Below are 20,869 nucleotides of genomic sequence, written 5' to 3'. Positions count from 1 at the left end.
CTGCCTCCAGGGGCAAGCAATTAGGCCCCCTTTCAGGAGAGCTGATAGGACTGACCAGAGAAAGACTCTGTGGAAGCCTGATTCTGTGGACCACCCCTGCCTCTAGAATATAGTCTTCCATTGTAACTCCCCCTCTGCCCCAAGTGGAGTCCATACCACGTGTGCCCTGGAAAGGCTTCTGGGACTTCCTGAACCACATTTTGCCACTCCTTTGATTCCTGGAGTAGGATCGCTGAGGAGTGGAGAAATGTACACCCACAACAGACAGAGTCTTACCATCCTTTTCACACCTAGACAGAGTTTCCTTAAATTTGGGCCCAAACAATGAGGATCTGTCAAAGGGAGCATTAATGAAGGAAGACTTGAATGGTTTTTCACAAACTCACACAGGTGAATTCAAGCATGTCATTGAATATCAACACCTGAACCGGCTGACCTGGTAGTCCCTTCGGCTGCATGCACAATGAGCCTTATGGACGAGTTCAAAATAGATTCCAGGGTAGCTAACTGGGAGGCCACCTTCTCTTGAACCCCCTCAGCCACTGCTCCCTGACCAGAGCCCTCTGAAGTCTAGTAAAGAGTGTCAAAAATTTCAAGGACCTGATGGAAAAGGTCAATGATGCATAGACCCACTTCCCAAATCTGTCCACCACCCTGGACTATCGGTTAGAGAGATGAACAGTAGAACTTTCCTCGGCTAGTTCTTTCTTGGTGGCCACCACTACCACCATGGCATCAACAACTATGGCTTTCACCCAATGTGGATGGTCCTCAGAGGTGGAAAGTATTTTGTCAGGTCTCTGGGGGACAGGTTCTACATAATCAGGAGCCTTCCAAGCCCACTGAGCGATCAATTTCATTAGGTTGTCAGTGGGCGGGGTCACCCAGGAGGTAGATGGGCAAGCACCAAAGGCCTGCAAGTACATGAATTCCTCAGAGGAAAAGTCTTTGGGCTTCCAATCACCCCTGTTTTAGGATCTCAAGAATGTCTCCAAAGGAGACGTCTTCCAGAGATGACCAAGGGGAACCCTCCCCCTCATCGAAATCCATGTCCTCTATGACAGATTCTTCAGGAGAATCAAGGTGTTTCCTCTTACACAATCTCTTCCATGGTTCCTTTTCAGTGGGAGCATCTGAAGAGGACTCGGAAGAGGGTATGCCTTTAGTAGGTAAATCTTGCAACCTTCGAGCTTGCTGTCCAGGGGTAGAGGTTGGTGGTAGAACCAATAAACCGAGGGTCAGAGAGTGAGACTCTGGTAACACAGTAGCCACCTGAGATGAAGCAGTGGCCAAGGCTCTTTCTATGGCTTGAAAGGCAGAACCCCCTCAGGAGGGATGGGAGCCCAGAACCAAGACATACAAACTCAGAACTGGGGTCACACCCTGCCCTGAGAGACCCACCTGACAAACTGGAATCAAAGACGTGTTCTCTGACTATTCAGCCAGAAGAGACAAGGCTGGCTCCATAGAAGAAATCAGAGCCGACTCAAACCCCTCGGGCCCAATGACAAAGACACAGTCCCGGGGGCCCATCAATCCTGAAGGCAACAAAGGCATCAGAGCCGTACCTGGCATCAAAGATGCAAAGGTTATTGGTGCCGAAGTAACTGAAACCTGTGAAGTTGGAATTGAGAGCTCTAAAGCCTGTGAAAAGGGTAGAGGAGGAAAGTAAGAAGGGGTCATGGTAGACAAGCCCCCTGCACTAGAAGGGAGAGGGGTCTGAGAAGATGAGGGAAGACCCCTGGCTGTCAGGATCTGAGCCACCAACCTTACTATATCAACCTCTGAGAGACTTCTGGTGGAGTGAAGGAATAATCCAGAAGGAGACTCGGGTCTTTCTAGAAAGGGCATAGGGAGTTATCCAGTAGAGGGATCAATGGAGGAAGAATAAGTGGCCCTGGACTTCGGCACCGAGGATGGGACAGAAAGTTCAGAACTCTGTGGAGCCATGGCAAATATCAGCGCCGACATGGCAGCTGTGATAATCAGTGCTGGTGTTGGAATTGTAGCCAAAGTGGAAGCAGTAGGAGTCATAGTTTGACTTGGTGTCATGGTCGGTGCTGATGGCAACAGTAAGAGTAATGGTGCCAAAGATTCAGTCTGTTCCGAAAGCTTCAGAAAGTACAGTTGTGTACACCTACCATAAATGTAGATGTTCGAGTGTCTTCACTGTTGCAGTCATGACTGTAGGGTTCTCCCCTGCCGGCAGGCAGTCCCCGGTCGGCCAGAATCCCAAAGTCTGGGTCCGGCGTCGGCTGTTCAACCATGCTCCCTGACGTCAGAGTGCCAGGAGTACAAAGCTGACAGCTGACGCCATCTTCTCCAGTTTTTCTTGCCACAGATGTCAGGAGTCCCAAAATGAGAAAGGTCCCATATCCTTTGCAAATACACCTCAGAAGAATGGTGAAAAAAGAAACCACACAAAAGTAAAAATAAGAGGGGACAGGAGGGAGGGAAACCCTGACTGCAACAGTGAAGACACTCGAACATCTACATTTATGGTAGGTGTACACAACTGTACTATGTTCATTGTGTTTCACTGTTGCAGTCATGACTGTAGGGTAGAATCCCAAAGCTGAAAGAAAGGGAGTTGGTCATAAAGAGGAAGGGGTGGCTAAAAGGCCCTGCAAGACTGCAGAGGCAAAGCCTGCCCTAGATTTAGAGTAGAGAGGTAGATTGTAGTGCTTAGAAAAAGTATGCACTGAACTCCAAGTTGCAGCTTCCAAAATGTCTTTGGTAGGAACTCCCCTGAGAAAATCCGCAGAAGTGGCAGCAGCTCTGGTGGAATGAGTCCGTATACTCCCTGGGATTGGCTTTCCATGGTGAGAATAACAAAATCTGATTCCATGAGCAATCCATTTAGAAATGGTCTGTTTTGAAATGGCTTTACCTTGGGAACTTGAAGCATAAGAAACAAACAATTGTTCTGATTTTCTGATGTCCTTGGTTCTGTCCAGGTAAAAACGTAGTTGTCTGTGTACATCCAAGGAATGTAAGATCCTTTCCCCTTTATTTTGAGGAGTGGGGAAAAAGGTTGGCAAGTGGATAGTCTGATTTAAAGCCACTTTGGAAACCACCTTAGGCATGAAGGTAGGATTAGTCCTCAAAGACACTCTGTCTTGATGAAAAATAATACAAAGGTTCCACAGCCATAAGAGCTTGTAACTCTGAAACTCTCCTGGCAGAGGTTAGGGCTAACAGAATAGTTGTCTTCCAAGATAAAAACTTGATGTCAGAAGAGGTGGCAGGCTCAAAAGGAGGCAAGGTTAGTTTTTCCAAAACATAGTTGAGATCCCAAGCAGGAATGGGAGGAGATCTAAGGAGGTCTTAAGTTCTTAGCTCCTCTGAGAAACTGTCTCATGAGCTGGTGGGAAAAGATTGGAGGGTCTGTATTATAATGAGCAGAAATAGCAGTGGCATGTATCTTAATGGAAGAGAAAGATAGGCCCTTATGTAAGAGATCTGTCAAGTAAAGTAAAATTAAAGGAATGTTCGGAAGAAGAGTATCAGAATCCTGAACCTGCATCCAGGAACAAAATCTTTTCCATTTTCCTGCATAAGAGTTTCTAGTACTAGGACGTCTGGCTTCTAAAATGACATCCATAACCTGCTTGGGTAGCAAAGAAGAAATCAAAGGCCCTGGATTAACCAGGCCGCCAGGCTGAGAGTTCTGACATGAGAGTGTAGAACCTGACCCTGATGTTGGGACAGGAGGTTCGGAGACTGAGGTAAAATCCAAGGGGGCTCTAGACATAGATTTTTTAGAGTTGGGTACCAAAACTGTCGAGGCCAATTCAGGGCCAGCAAGATTATCATCTTGGGCTTGTCCTGTTTTATCTTTAATAATACCCATGGAAGAAGAGGAAGAGGAGGAAAGGCATATCCCGAGAGGTTCCTCCAACTGAATGATAGGGCATCCACTTTCCAAGCTTCTTTGTGGAAAGTCCTGGTGCAGAAATTCTGTAGTTGATGATTGAGGTGGGATGCAAAGAGGTCTATGTGAGGACATCCCCAGACTGCTGTTATCATCCTGAATATTTTGGTGTCCAGCATCCACTCGTGTGGATCCGAAAGGTTTCTGCTCAGACTGTCTGCCAGGAAGTTTAGCTTCCCTGGTAGAAACTGAGCTTGATGGTCCAAATTGCAAGCTAGAGCTGTGTTCCATAGATCCATGGCTAGTCTGCAAAGGGGGTAGGAATGAGATCCCCCTTGCTTGTTTATGTACTACATAACTGTGGTGTTGTCTGTCCGTATTAGTAGTTGTCCTGGATGAAAAAGATTCCTGAAGGCCAGTAGAGCTTCCTGGATGGCTAACATTTCCTTTAAATTGATATGCAGGTGCTTCTGATCCTTTGTCCAAAGGCCCTGCAGACAGTTGCCCTGAAAATGGGCTCCCCAAGCATAATCTGAGGCATCCGTGGTTAGAATCTGAGTGGCAGGAGGCAGACAGAAGGGTTTCCCTTTGTTTAGAGTACATGCCCTGGACCACCAAAGAAATTCCTTTTGAAGGCAAGGCAGGACGGAGATCAGTATGTCTAGACTGTGGCAATGCTGAGACCATACACTTTTTAGGTACCACTGTATTTTCCTCATGTGTAGTCTTGCATATGGTATGAGAAGGATGCAGGAGGCCATGTAACCCAAAGCCTGCAGGAATCTCCTTGCAGATAGCTGAGTTAAAGTTGCCAAGGTTTTGAAAGTTGAAGCCAGCTGTAATTGTTTTTCGGATGTTAGAAATGCCATCTGGGTTGTGGTGTTTAGAAGAGCACCCAGAAAAGTTATCTGTTGTGAGGGTGTCAAATTTGACTTTTTTATGTTTACAGAGAATCCCAGGAACTTAAGGAGGTTCTGAACAAATTCTAGATGCTGGAGTAAGACATCCTTGCTGTCTGCCTGAATTAGATAATCGTCCAGATAAGGGTAAATTTGAATTCCCTTGAGTCTGCAGTAAGCTACTACTGGAGCCAGGCATTTGGTGAAGACCCTGGGCGCAGTAGACAATCCAAAGGGCAGCACAGAGAATTGAAAGTGCCTCGATCCGGCCTTGAACCTGAGGTATTTTCTGCGTTCCTGCCTGATGGGAATGTGTAAATATGCCTCCTTTAAATCCAAAGTTACCATCCAAGCATCTTTGGACAGCATTGGAAGTAGCTGCTGTAGAGTAAGCATCTTGAATTTTGGAATCTCTAGAAAGGAGTTCAAGACTGACAGATCCAGAATGGGTCTCCATGAGTTTTGCTTCCTGGGGACTAGAAAGAGGCTTGAGTAAAAACCTTGTCCCCTCTCTGAAAGTGGAACCAGTTCTATGGCTTTCATAGCCAAAAGAGCTTCCACCTGGTTTAAGGCCTCTGTCCATTGATGTTTTGGAAGGTCTGGCCATCCGCTTGGCCTTGGCAGGGTATGAAACTGGAATTTGTAACCTCTTAAAACCACATCCAGAACCCACTTGTCTTGGGTTATATGAGTCCAATTTTGATAAAAAAGAGAGAGTTTTCCTCCGAGAGGGGCTTCCAGGCAAGAAGTTCCTGCAGCCCAACAGAGGGAGTCATTGAGTTTGTTTCCTATGAGTTTGTGACCTGTCCTCTCCTCCCCTAGGGGTGGAAGCAGTCCACTGTCTTGGTCTATAAGAAGCTTGTGTTTGAGGCCTTCCTCTGGAGCATCTATATCTTCCCCTCTGAGGCCTGTCTGAAGTGGGAAAGGACCAAATTTTAGAAGGCCAATTTCTGCTAAATCTTGGTGGCTGTACTTGTAAGAAATCTTTAACTGTTTGCATGGATTTCGCCTTATCCTCCATCTTTTTAATCACCTCTTCAGCTTTTGATCCAAACAAAACATTATGCTGAACAGGAGCATCCAATAATTTAGCTTTTACTTGTTCTGGCAAATTTTGTTCCTTTAGCCATGCATGCCTTCTAATGACTGTGCCGGAGGCACCAGCCCTACAAGAAGCCTCCAAGACATCAAATCCACAGTGTAAACCATGCTTCCCAACTTGCTCAGTGGCATGCAATAAGTCATGTAATTCCTTATCATCCGTACAGGCAGAAGTGGAAGTAAGCTTTTGTTTTAAAACAGACAAGAGAAATTGCTGGTATTTCAGCATATGAAACTGACAGTTTAAAGCCCTAATGGACAAAGTAGCAGAAGTGTACACTTTTTTGCCCCATCTTTCTAAAGATCTAGAATCTTTTTCAGTGGGAATGGGATTTTTGGCAGAAGCGGCCTTAATTCCCTTAGGACCCTGAGAAATGGTTTCAGGGTCAGTAGAAGGGTTCTTGTACAAAAACTGGTGGGAATCAGGAACCCTGTAATATCTATCAGGCTTGACAGGAGCAGGAGGAAAAGAATCAGGGGTTAAGTTAGCCTCCAAAAGAGCATCATCCACAATATCCAAAACAGGAGGAATAGCCAGGGGTCTATGTTGGGGGAGAAGAAGAAAATCCCTTAGTCTTTTCTTAGATTCCGAATACTCCTGTCCTTCCCAGTGGAAATATTCCCTCATTTCATGCAAAGTTTCCCCAAAACAGAAATCCTCAGGGGGAGAAGCTGAAGGAATGGATTCTTCAGCATCAGAATCCTCATGAGGGAAAGAATATTCCTGGTCAGAAGAGGAAACTGAAGAAACAGAAGCCTGATCAGAGGAATCATAATAAACATCCAGCCTTGGCCTTTTATCTGGAGGGGGATGTGAACCCCTAATCATAGTAAGTAAATCCTCCGCCATCTTGAGTAACTGTTTCTGTGACTTGGGAGCCGGTTCAGAAGAGGCCTGTGTTGCAGTCTTTGATTTAGAAGGAGTCTTTGCCTTTGGCTTTGCCTTTATTAGAAGCTGAGTAGGCCTGAAAACCCCTTCAGAAGCCGGTACCTGCACAGCGGCTCCAAACCCATCCGAAGGAGCATTGTCCGAAGGTCCTGCAATAGAGATATTTAAAGGCCTGGTTGGCTCCTCGTGAGAGTCCGTTTCGGCCATCGGTTCTGAAATGGCCGACGACAGGGGCTGCAAAAGTGCCTCACTGATGACGGCCGAACCTAAAGCTGGCTCCGCTTGTGCGCTATCATCAGATTTGGACCTCGGAGGCCTGTCTTTATCCTTGCGACGTTTGTGAACTCCGGTAGCCGGAACCGTATCCAACGACATTTTATAGTTAAAGTGCCTACCGAAGTAATGAAAAGCAAAATCGTACCTTCGTTTAATTGTACATTGATTGAATCTAGCACAAAACCGACAACTAGCTACGTCGTGGTCAGGGCCTAAGCAAGGAATACAGTAAGAATGAAAATCCTTATGAGGTATTTGCTTCCCACATGAAATACAATTATTAACTTTTTCTGACATCGGACTGGAGCAAGAAAAAGTTTCCCCAACGGGGTACTTAGCTTTGAGTGGAGAAGAAAGTCTTCGGACTGAAGTTTATCAGAAAAAATCGGCAGGAGTCAGCCGACTGGCACTTGCAAACTGCTATCACCGCACGGCAAGAAAGACTGGAGAAGATGGCGTCGGCTCTCAGCTTTGTACTCCTGGCGCTCTGACGTCAGGGAGCATGGTTGAACAGCCAACGCCGGACCCAGACTTTGGGATTCTGGCTGACCGGGGACTGACTGCCGGCAGGGGAGAACCCTACAGTCATGACTGCAACAGTAAAACACGATGAACATCCTTAGATTTTGGTTCCAAAGAGGAATCTGCAGATGCATTCTGGTGCTGAAGGAGATGCCAGCACCCAACAGGAAGCTTTGGAACCAGAGGCCGGAGGAAACTGGTCCGCCTTGGACAAGGCTTCTTCGAAAGGGACTTTAAGAAGCCCTTTCAGGATAAGCTTATTTCTGTGTTCTATCAGTGTTCTGTTACTGAAACCCTGGCAGATTGTACAGTCAGTACTTAAGTGGGGTGCCCCCAAACAATATACATAACAATCATGGCCGTGTGAGTTTGGCATTTTCCTGCCACACTCTTTACATTGTTTAAATCCAGTAGTTGAGCTTTTAGATTTTTCTGACATCATCCTAAATAAAAAATGCAGGAGAGGCAGAAGAAAGAAAAGGGGAGAAAAAAGGAGCCAACAAAGAATCACACCACAAAGAAAAACACTACCAGCAATGGTAGTAAAGATTGCCTAATGGTAAAGTAGAGGGGAAAGGGAACTACCAATGATGGTAGTGGAGATTACCAATGGTAAAGGGAAATGTAATAAGCATACTCACACTAAGGGTAAAGCATAGAAAACAAAGGGTTCTAAGGAGTTTAGAGATTAATAACATTTATAGAAAAAAAAGGACAAAAAATACAAAGTTCTACTAAACTATGAGAGAGAGGAGTTGGCTGATGGGTCTTGCTGTAAGAGCGGCAAATAAGATCTGAGGTAATGTAGAGAGGGGCATTGTGGGTAGACTTCTAGCCCGAGAGATTTTTTGGCTGATGTAGGCTATTTAATGTTCAGATAAGTTCTGAGGATCAGAATCATAGACCCACAAGTCATGAATAGATGAAGACTGACAACAATTAAGAGAAATCCAGATGTGACAATATCAATGTTTTTCTACACTTGTTAAACCTCAGAAACATTCCTCATGATAATCACCTTGGTTCACCTGCCCAGAGACTTATGTCAAGACAAACCAGAACCACATTACCAATCAGCAGTAATTTATTTGTTTCATGTGCTAAAGACAACAAAGCAGTGAAAACCCAACTGTTGAAGAAGCGTTTGTCCCAAAAGTCTTACTATGATAAAACCAACAAACTGCTCAGTTCATTGAAAAAAGGGGAGATAGTGAGGATATAGACATCAAAAGGTTTTGATCATATTGGATTTGTGAAAAGTTTGTGTCAAGAACTGAGATCATACATTGTGGAATCAAAAGAAATGGAATTCAAATGAAATCAGAAGCATTTGTTACCAGTTTCAGAACCAGTGTTACAACATCTTGCCTGTGACAAAGATTCTGGTTCTCAGAGTGACTTGTCTAATGTTCATGTTCCAGAGAACATTCTGTCAGCAATCCCTGTTCCTGAGAAAATCCCTAAGCAGAACATTCCCCAGTTACTGTCCCTGCTGCTAAACCCAGTCCTAACTATTACATTACAAGATCAGGTCGCATCTCGAAACCTAGTTCCAGATACACAGCAACCTGGACATGACTGTTGTTTTCTTTATTAGTGTCTGTATACTTGCATGCCTATTGAAATGTCATTGCTTATCAGACAGCTTAGTAAAGAGGGAGGATGTAGATCAGAGTGTGTGATATACGTTTAAGAAGAAGCATTCCAGTTCATAGGTAGGTACTAGGTTATCGGCCCTGGGGCCTATACAAGCCCAGCCAAAAAGGTACCCTGACTTTTGCCACCCAAGAAAATTATTTTCCTGTGCCACTGTCGAGCAGAGCCACAGAGGTGATCCCCAGGGTGAATTTCCTATTTCCCATCCAATCATCAAGATTTTTCTTGAAGAGTGCTAATGAGGAGCTTTGTTTGATATAGATAGGTAGTTTATTCCAGAGTATGGGAAGTCTCTGGGACAGGAATCTATCCCTTCGGCATGTTCTGCTTAATATGGTGACAAGGTTTAGGTCCCTAGAGCGTGTAGCTCGGAGGGATTGGGATTTCTTTAAGTGGAGCATGTCCAACAGTTCTGGGTTTGACATAGCTTTATATGTTAGGCAGAGATCACCTCTGAGTAGGCGATATACGATGGAGTAAAGCTGGAGTTTTTTGAGACGGTCTGCGTAGGGCATCTGTTTGAGGCTGGTAATCTTCTTTGAGAGGTATTTCTGTGGCCTTTCCAGTTGTTGCAGATGTCTTGTGAGGTACATACCAAAAGGGGCACTGTACTCTATAATGGGTCTAATGAGTGATGAGTAGAGGGGAACAATGACCTCTTTTTTTCTGGATGAGAAACCTTTTGTTTTGAGGTGTGCCATGTAGGATTTCCTGACTACTGTGGTGATGTGATTATCAAAGGAGAGACTACTGCCCACCTGTGTCCCAAGGTCTCTTATCACACTTTTAGTGTTAAGTATACTACTGCCTATGTTGTAGTTCATGGGTACAGAGTTTTTACCAAAGGGGATGACAATGCACTTTTTGGCATTGAGCTTGAGGCCATGGCTTTGACACCAGGCATCTGTCTCAGTGAGGCCCTTTTGTAGGATGTCCACATCGTTAGGAGTTTCGATTAAGGCTCCTAGTTTGCAGTCATCTGCAAACTTTATTAGCCAAAGACCTTCTGTGCTAGCCTGTACTTCAAAGAAGTAGATACCAAACAGGAGAGGACCCAGGACTGAACCCTGTGGTACTCCACTTGTCACTGGTCTGAAGTCAGATTTGGAGTCTGCTACTTTCACAGTGTGGGTTATGTCAGTGAGCCAGTTGGCAACCCATCTTGTGACATAGGGATTTATACCTAGTTTAGTGAGTTTATCTATAATTCCAGAGTGAGGGATGGTGTCAAAAGCCTTGGCAAGATCTAGATAGGCTGTGTGAACCACCTTACCCTTGTCTACAGCTTTGGTGTCTGCTTCAAATAAGTCTATCAGGTTTAAGAGACATGATCTGTCTTTTACAAACCTGAACTGGGTGGGATCCAGAGTTTGGAGATTACCAATATCTTTGTTTATAAGTTCCATGATGATATGCTCCATGGCCTTGCAGACCAGGCTTGTCAGGCTAATGGGGCAGTAGTTCCCGGGGCCAGTGGTGGCTCCCCCCTTGTGGAGTGGGATAACCGTTGCTGTGCGTCATTCAGCAGGCACAAAGCCTGGGGTGAGGCTATGACTGAACATGGTACTTAGGTGGGGTGCCAGTTCGTTCTGTAGTTCATGTAGAATGCAGCCTGGGATGTTGTCTGGTCCCATGGATGCTGTGTTCTTGGCTTTGGAGAGTGTGGTTTTTACCTGTGCAACCATGACTACAGGAACTTTGCATTCTTCCAGTATAGAGATGGGCTCTTTAGGGCGTGAGAGGGGGGTAAAGTTAGCACTGAACCTATCTGCCAGGATGTTGGCAAAATCAGTTGGGTCTGTATATTTAGTGCCATTGTGCTGTAACTCAAAGCAGATCTGAGTGTTGCCATTGAGATTCTTGACATAGCTATAGAATGCTTTGTGGTTGTCTTTAGAATCGGTGGTGATTTTGTTTTCGTAACTAGCTTTGGAGGATTTTATCAGGGATCGCAGCGTCTTACTGAGGCTGACCAGGGAGCTCCTCCACTTGTGGGATTTTACTCTCTTTTGCAAGAGTTTCTTCCTTCTGTTGTACAGTTTGTTTATGGCAGGGGACCATCAGATTGGCTTCCTTTTTTTGATGGATAGCGTCTTGGTTCTGTTTGGGATAGCACGATCCATGCACTCATGTAAGTGCTTATAAAGTGCAATTGTGTAGGATTCAGTAGTCGTAACTGTATTGTCCATCTGCATGGGTGTCATGAAGTTCACCACTTCTGTCTTAAAAAGCATGAAGTTGGCTTTGGAGAAATTTTTTACCATGGTTTCCTTAATGGGGGATGGAGGCAGGATATGGATATCTAGGGTAATTAGCTTATGGTCGGAGTGGACCAATGAAGCGTTGACTTCAGGTGTAGAACACCGGTCACTCATATTGGTAATGACTAGATCCAGGATATTGTTGCCCCTGGTGGGGGTGTGGATAAGTTGATCCAGGGCATTGGAGTTTATGAATTCCAGAAAGCGTTGAGTGAAGGAGTTGGTACATGAGTATTTTCCCAGTTAATGGTGGGGTAGTTGAAATCGCCCATTATTAGGGTGTTTGGTTGAACCCTAATATTTTCCAATACATCAAGAAAAGAGGAGTGGGAATCCTGGGGCATGGTGGGTGATCTGTAGCAAGCTACAATTTGGATTGCAGTTTTGCCCAGAGTTAGTTGCACTTGGATAACCTCGGCTGCATTATGCTGAGCAACTAGCCTGGAGGTGTGGATATCCTTAATGAATATGGACACACCTCCGCCTTTGGTGTTCCGGTCCAGGTTACATGGCCGAAAAGTGTGGTATGAGTTATAGCCTGGTAGTGCATGGGGTGCTCTCTGGAGCCTTGAACCAGGTCTCAGTCACTGCACAGATATCGATGTTCTCCATTTTAAGGAGTGCCTTGAGTGAGTGCATTTTGAGATTTAGACTTCTAGCATAGAGTAGCATCACCCTCAGTTTTTGCTTGCCTGTTCCTGTTACAGTGGTGAATTTGTCATTTGAACCTTACCTAAAAAAGGCACTATAGGGGTGGCAAGAACCTTAGCCAGTATCCCGAATCCCAGGGGTGACAGGTGCAGGCCATCTCTGGCAAAGCATTGTGGTCTGTCGACCAATGTCATCCCAGGCAGACAGATACTGGATCCCTTTAGAATGGCACCAGAAGCTTAGCCAATTGTAGAAGTCAATCATTTTGTCCTTGTACTGCGGCATCATTCTGCGTGATGGCAGAATGCTACTCAGGGTTAGGGTCATACCTGCCTGGGCTAAAAGATCGGAGAGCTCTTCCATGTCTCTTTTCATGTAGTCCAGGGAGGTACGTCTCAGGTCACTGACACCAACATGGACAATGACAGAGTCATATTTATACTTGCTGTGGAGTGACCTGAGTGCGTGGGTTATGTGGCGGATCCTGGCACCCGACAGGCAGCTGACAGTAACCTTCTCCTTGTTTAGCCTTGTGAGTGGGACATCAGTGTGCCTGACTATAGAGTCGCCTATGACTAGTGTGTTGGGTACGTTGTTTTGCCTTATTGGCTGTGGTTGAGTGGCACACTGAGTCTGCGGGCTATGTGTCATTTGGGTTGTGTTGGGGGGGTGGAGGTTTCTTGCATTTCTGCTTTGGAGGTCTCTGTTGCTTGAGCAGGTTATTATTGAGAGCCTCCGCGAATGTTTTTGTGTTTCTATGTGTGGATTTTGGTAGTGTAGATTTAGTGAGACTATGTGATGAGTGTAGTGCAAGTGTTTACCTTCTCCTCTTGACTGTCAAGTTCAGTCTTGATTGGAGAGAGCTTTACCTCCAGTTTGGCTAGATAAGTGCATCTCTCACAGGTTGTAGTGTTGGATGGTAGGAGAAGAGGGTTGTCTGTGTACATGAGGCAATTTCTACATTGCCTCAAGATGCCCAGATTCATCAGATAGACAGGAGAGAACACTGGGAACTGACCCTTGGACATGCCTGAATAAAAAAAACTATTTTCCTCTAGATAAGTGAGGAAAGTGAGTACAAGAGCTGTTTTTCTCTAAGCAAGTGAGGAAAGTAAGTACCAGAACTGTTTTCCTCTAGGTAATGAGGAAGGTTGAGTGCTGTAGTAATTAGCAGGTTATTTAGTGCTTACAAGTTCTGAACAAGTGCTGATCACGAATAAGCAAATTCAAGTGCTAAAAGTAAGAATCTGTATCTGGACTAAACTAGTTACAGGAAAGGGGGGAAACAAGTGCAAATGGGGCTTTTTAATCAGAAAGTTGAGAGAGATGGAAAAACTGCCCAAACGGCCAATAACTGCAGTCAGTAGGTATGTGCATATAAATACTGAGCACGTGCAAGCAAGACTGCCATTTTGAGTGAGCAGCCAAAGTGACAGCATGCATGTACGTAGTAAGTTAGTTTAAGTTCAATGTTCCTGCCATCCATCCTGATGTATTTGTTTGCAATAAACTACTTAAACGAACACCCAAGCCTCACTGTCTTCTTAATGCACATAAGATGAGCGACAATGTCTTTACATGTGGTGATAAGGGCTACCATCACCAGCTTGGGTAACCATAAAGTCCTTCATATCTCATCCTGTTCCCAACACAAAGGTTTTTCACCCTAGCAATGGAGCAATAGGTAAGCTGGCCAAGAACCAGCACACTTTCCCCCAAGGAAGGGTGAGCTGGAGCCATTCCTTTCCCATCCTCCCCTCCCAGGTCTTCCACTGCCCAAGCTACTAATCCAACTAATATCACCAGAGGCTGAGTCAGGGCTTTATCACTCTGCAACACAGAGTTAAGATACACTACCATTTTTAATGCCGCAGCCAATTCTGTCTCTCAAAAGTGAATCATCAAATTCTTCAAATTCACAAGTTTTAGCTCTGTGCCTTAATATAGTATTGATTTATTCTCATTGGCATCAATAGCCAGTGCACCCTTACTTCTATTTAAAAGTAAATGACAAATATATGTAAGTTGCCTGTGGTGGTGGTGTAGAGGGATAAAGAGGGATGAAGCCCTAACTATGGCACAGGTAATGTAAGTATGAGTAGTGGCTCAGGTGCTTGATGGTACAGACAGTCATGCTCACCCGGGGGGGGGGGGGGCAGTCAGCTCAAGCCATTGATCTGCTGACACAGTGCAGAAGGATGCAAGGAACTGATGCAGGAAAGATGTGGCTATGATCACCCAAGCCAGCGATGGTAGCCCTTGTCAGTGCATGTGTAGGAACACGCATACACAAAAAAATAGCACAGCAAGCCATACAGTAACCATTAAACCATTCACAATAAAAATGCCCTTACAGACCAGGATGTCAGTAAAGGCACAAGCAACTCCAGTGTCTGCTTGTATAATGGCCCCTGAGCATACCTCACTATGTTGGAGGAACATTCCTATTCTCAGACCGGATTTACCCAAAAACATGATGTACCTATTTTTGGAGGTATGTCCCTTTCAGGCTTAATTTACCCCATTGCACAATTTTCTGAATACTCCTAATCACACATGATTTTCGAAGTTAATAATACAAAGAAAACTATACTAGATGGCCAACATACTAGTGGTACCATAATTTAAAGAAAGAGGAGAAACACCTTACATCTTGTGGTCGAATTTTGAAGTCTACAGAAACTCTTTGATAATGTACTTATATTTTTCATCATTTTTGTCACTCTCCGTCTGTTAAACTGTCTCCAACTAGTATCCCACAGTCCCATGGAAGCAGGAAGAGCATATCTCTCAACCTCTTACAGCAAGAAATCTGGACAAAGCCATAAATAATTGGGGGACAACAGCCCAAAAATAGTGGCACTTTTTAAATATTGCTCTTACAAACTTAGAAAGTTGATAGAATAACAGGTTTTGCATTTGCATGAATTTTCTGTAGGATATGAGGTCTGAAAATCAAATGTATGCCATTATTTTCTGACTTCAGTCATCAATGATTTGGCAGAAAACTACTATTTTATGAGAAATGGACCAAAAATATAAGTTGAAAATCTGGGCAGTTGAGAACTATGAAGAAGAGTTATGTGCTATTTAGTAGTCAAATTGTATGATAATTAGATGTCCAGATTTTTGGGCTGGATGTTCCTACTTCAAGGGCCTTTGTTCCTATTTTCAATGTCCACAGGTTGATAGGTATGCCCCCAAGATAGTTGCCGACTCATTGGATATTGGGACTCACCATCACTGGAGAATGAATATGGGTCCAGTAGGATGAGGCTTGATGGTAATCAGGCAGAGGGGAAAGTACTAAAAAAAAAAATGTGTGCATACATGTATATAATGTATATGTAAGTATGTGTGTAAGTGCATGCATTTATGATAAGATGAGTCAGTTAGTCTGGGTTTTTTTGTAAGTTTAAATGTATTAAATGTTTTAAATGAAGTGATCCAGCTAAACAAAAGAAAGCTATAACTTGCACTTATTTACTTCAGTTAGACCTGCAGGTGTACTGTAATTCTTGAATTCTGGTACCCACTGTTTCCAGCTTTCTGCAAATTACCTTGTAATATCAATTATGCTAGTAGAGTCAATGGCAAGATGGATGTCCTAATGAGTGCTGTAGCTGTTTTAAAAAGAAGATGGTGGAAAATGCAAAATGTCCAAAGTTTTCAGCTGTACATACAATAATAGTGTCACTTTGTTTGAACTGTTTTCATTTGTCTCTTGTCGTGGCTTCATTTCTCAAAATCCATTTTTGTTTTGCATTTTTTTCAAAAGGTTTTTTTTTTTCATTTTCTTGCACAATTATTCAATTTGCCAGTAATGGTGCCAAGAAGCAGTCATGTTACCAGTTAACATTTCTCTTGTCTTTGTTTTTTGTGCTAAGTTGTAGGTTATGTTCTCTTACAACAAACATTCTCCTAGGTGTTTAGAGGTGCTTTTATTGTTTTCACTAAATCTAGATCTTCTTAATTCTGAAAATGAATCAGAAAGAGATGAGAGGGACTGTGTTTCATTTTACATAGGCAACTAGCCAGTCTTAAAACTATATAACAACCAATGGATCCAAAAAGAATAAGAAAATCAAGCTGCTAAGATGTTAAAAAACAATGTTTTAATCACTTCTAGTGCCTCGGTGTAACCACCTTCACGGAATACAAACTAAAAATACAGGCAAGGTCCTTTATACTTCTCCATACATTCTAAATAATCAATAAACACATATACAATTCACCAGTTACATAATTAAGAAAAATCCTTTCTTAAAGCAAATATTTCCAATTTAACTCATTAAGTCCCATAAGGCCCAATATATTATACTTTAAAATATAAATGCATTCCTTCTATAAAAGCTTTTCTTTCAATGATACTTCATTTTCACATGAATAATTAATTTGTTCCAAAATACTTCCTTGTAGCAACAAATGATTACTGTCATGTGCCATTTTAAAATGTGCAGAAATAACCTTTTCCTCCCTTTGATTTTTAATGTCTCTCAAATTTCCATAAATCTAACAAGGAACATTTGTTACTGTGAATGGTAAAAGTTTTACCATGTTAAATTAACAGAGGTGCACTAGTGAAGGGTACAAATCTGCAGATACTGTTTATTAGAGTTTGGAGTCTATTACAGCTGATAAAGGATCCTGTAGTCATGAGTGGGTAGTACATTATACGTTATATACATTACTCCATTTTCTTCACATTTAGTGTTAAGACTCAGGAACTGAATGAAGACAGAACTGACTTGAAATCATTTTCAAACTTGCTGCTTATGCAGGGTTGAAATAAATCCAAAATCCAAATTACCACATCATCAACACAAATAAAGATGGAATGAAAGTGTCACATTAAAAGTGTTAAAAATACTGAACAGTAAGGGACCAAGCATGGTGGTCTGTTGGACTCCAAGGCTTACTTGCTGAGAATGGGAGAAAGAGTTTCCTATTTTAACTTTGAAGCAACGTTGATTTTAATAACCATGCATGTACTAAACACGAATGGGTAATAAGAGATAAAAGTGTCTTTTGGCTTCTCCTATTAGGGGTCGCCACAGCGATCACCAGTCTGCAGATTGATTTGCAGTGGAGTTTTTACAGTGTTGAATTGTCAGCTCAGTGCCCAACCTTCACAGAAAGCACACACGCATGCACCTACTGCATGTTTTAAAAACTCATTCAACCACAGGGAGGACATGCAGACTCTACAGAGAAGGCACTCCAGCCAAGAATCAAACCAGGGAACCTCTTGCTGTGAGGTGACAATGCTAACCACTGCACCAATAACATATAACATGTCACATGTTAATTCTTTCAGGAAAAGGAGGTGATGCACTGAATCAAAAGCTTTTGTCAAGTTGATAACCCTGCACCAATGAGTTTTTATTAATCCATACTAGTGTGAGTATGGATAGTGAGACACTGTGCAGCTGTCACAGTACTATGCCTCTTTCTGAAGCCATGATGTTGAGAATTAGGAAGATTAAAGGAGTTAAGATGTAGAATGAAAACATACATTTTTCCCCTAGAATATTGACAGTGGGGAAAGAAGAGCTATGGGATGATACGAGGTGAGAAGGTTCCCTTGCTTGTGTAGATATCTTGGCTGTAAAAGTATCGTGTGTTACAGATTTTAGGGTATAATCATCTGAGCCTGCAGATCCATAAATTATGCCAGTTATTTACTTCTTGATTAGCTACCTTATGAAAGAAGCTAGAGTGAAATATTTTAAGTAAGATTCAAGATGGAGAATAGTAATATCTAGCAACGAGCCTCGGAAGTGACTATGATTCTGAGTTATTTAGTAAACGGTTTAGATATGGTGGTGTCATCTGATAACACGACATCCATGTCTATTTTAGGTTGGAATGACTAGTTATTAAGTTATTCCAAAATCTCTTTGGGAATGGGGTAGAACACAGTATCTGACTGGTTTCAGTATCAACTTGGGGTAAACACAACTGATTGTGGTTGTGTCTTTCGGCTTTTCCCGGTTGGGGTCGCCACAGCAGAAACTCTGGTCCACTAATGATTGGCAGTAGATTTTTACATACTGGCTTGCCGGGCCTAACGCACAACCTTCAACGAAGGAACGCCCATTCACGCATGTCACCACACAGAAGACGCTCTAACTGAGAATCGAACGGGCAACATCTAACTGTGACGCGACAATGCTACCGCAGCACCACCACCGCAGTATGCGGGGTAAACACAACTGATACATGACACTATATACAAACAGAAAGACAAAATGTAGTATATGCACATATTATATACAGAGTGAATATCAAACTTGGCCCAGGGGATAAAAACAATAGATACATGACATTATGTGCAATGACCACAACAATACATAAGTGAACTATATTAAGGAGTGTGGCCTAGTGTATTTTAAGTTATCATATGAAATTTCAAGGCCTGCTTGATAACATGGAAATTGAATAGCAAAAAAAAAAAACAGACATATCTATACTAAGTCCAAGATGGCCATTTCTCAGATCAGTTGGAGATTTGCTTGTCTTCTGGAGTTTCGGTCTGTTTTTCAGCTTGTCACCACTCAGCATTTTGACTGCCGACATTTCAATATGGAGCTGCATTTTAAAGTAGGTAGCGTTAGCATGACAATTTTTTTTTACATTCATTCTGAGCCCTGTAGATGCCTACCAAGCAAAAACATAATTTGAGCATTTTTAATGACATACATTTCTTATGATGAAAAGCATTTTTTACATTAGGGTACAGCCATGGAAGTGGGATTTTGTTTAAAGGCCTAGTGAGAAGTGCATAGAATTCATCCTGTAAAAGCAGAAAGATGTTTAAAAAATATTCTACTGCTGTGCCACTGTTGGTTCAGAAATGCAAGTACAGTTGATAAGTTCTTACTAGTTAAATTAGTAAAGTTATTTCCTAATTATATTAAGAAAGTCTGAAGGTTAAAATGGTTCTGGTAAATTATTAATCTGAAAGAGAAAAATAACGTGATTGTACTGTGATCACTAAAGAAGGAGGGCAAGTCTGACTGGTTTACTATCAAGAAGCCAATCTAATCATGAGTGCCTATAGTTATTTAGCCAAGTACTGTACAGATAATAATTAATTGTTGCAGGACTACAATGTCTACATCACCCAACAGGATTTTGGTACTGCTTCAGCAAAAGGTAGTAGTTTATGTAAGACCAAAATGCTAAGTTACTGTTGTTCAGTATAGTAACTGACTTAAGTGCAATTTAATATGCTATGCAGGACCAGCCATGCTTTCTCTTAGCAGCCTTTGTTTAAAGAAGGGGTGTCTTGCATAGCAAACAAGAACTATTTTTATTTTAATAGCAAGTCTCACAGCAGATCACATTTATCATCCGACATAGTCATTATGTACATCTTTCACTTGGGTTTAGTAAAAACAACTCCATCTGCTTTTGTATTATAATTCATCCCTGCATTACATTCTGATTGCAACAGCCAGGACTGATTCGGTTTCAGATCTTTATGTATAACTTAACTTTCAGCAGAGAGGGGGATGTTAGATGAGCTCTGTCAACTATGTATTGTATCTTAGTCCTGCTATACCATATATTGAATGTAGCAGCCAGGACGGACTCTGATACAAAACTTTACATGCATTTTTCAGTAGCAGTTAGTGAAATTAACTCCATCTGATTCATATTGTAACTCAGTCTTGAATCATATTCTGAGTGCAGCAGCCAGGGCGACTCTGTTACAGTGGTTTATGTTCTGATTACTGTGTGGGACAATGAAACCAGCTCTCAGCTTTGAACTACAGCTCAGTCCTATGTTCTATTCTTAATGCAATGACCAGGACTGATTCCTTTGATGCAGTTTACATCGGAGATTAGTAAAACCAGCTCTTGTGAGAAGGAAGCATTATAGAACTATCCTTCTACATTTAGGCACAGCTACTGTGATCTACAAATATGCATGTACATTTTGGTAAATTGTACCTATGGGTGCAGGCATAATTTAGAACTGTGCAGTGAGTGAAACATTCTCAATGTGAGTAGACTTGAAATCTCATCAAAGATTTATGAGTTGCTGTTTATGTTCTTGCCCCACCCCAGTGTTTCAGCCATACCTCTCAACTGTACAGATTTTCATAGAATGTCCAGATTTTGCCTCTTTTTTTTTTTTTTTTGGTTTGTTTCTCATTAAATTTGTTTTATCTGGCAAATCATTGAGGGCTGAAGTCAGAAAATAATGACATTTGAGTTTCAGACTTCATACCCTTGAGAAAATACATGCTAATGCAAAACCTGTTATTCTACAACTTTCTTAGTTTGTAAGAGTAATATTTAAAAAGTGTCCCTATTTTTTTGGTATTTGCCCCCATTATTTATAACTTTGTCCAGATTTCTTTCTCTAAGAGGTTGAGAGGTGTGTTTTCATCACTGAAGAACATATTGACTATTAGGCAATATACCACTCTCACAGTCACTGAGATTACTGAGCATACCATGGTGTCTACATACAAAACATATATAGAGTATTATGGTAAAACACAGTTTCAGTGTTTCAATGTTTCCTAATAAGCAGACTCAAAAACCTCATAAGAGACTATTTAAGAGTTAGTGTCCTGGGAATACTGGTCTACATACTCTGAGTGAGAAAAAGGAGTCAAGTACTAACTTGAAACCACTAATAGTACCAGAAGATCTCACATCTGTTTGGAGAATATTCAACCATTTTCCTATTCAACACTGGAAAAGTCTAGATTTCAAGCTAAAG

This window comes from Protopterus annectens, chromosome 5.part0, assembly GCF_019279795.1.
Source record: "Protopterus annectens isolate FY-2018-M chromosome 5.part0, PAN1.0, whole genome shotgun sequence".
NCBI lineage: Eukaryota > Metazoa > Chordata > Ceratodontiformes > Protopteridae > Protopterus > Protopterus annectens.
Note: the sequence above shows the minus strand (reverse complement) of the source record.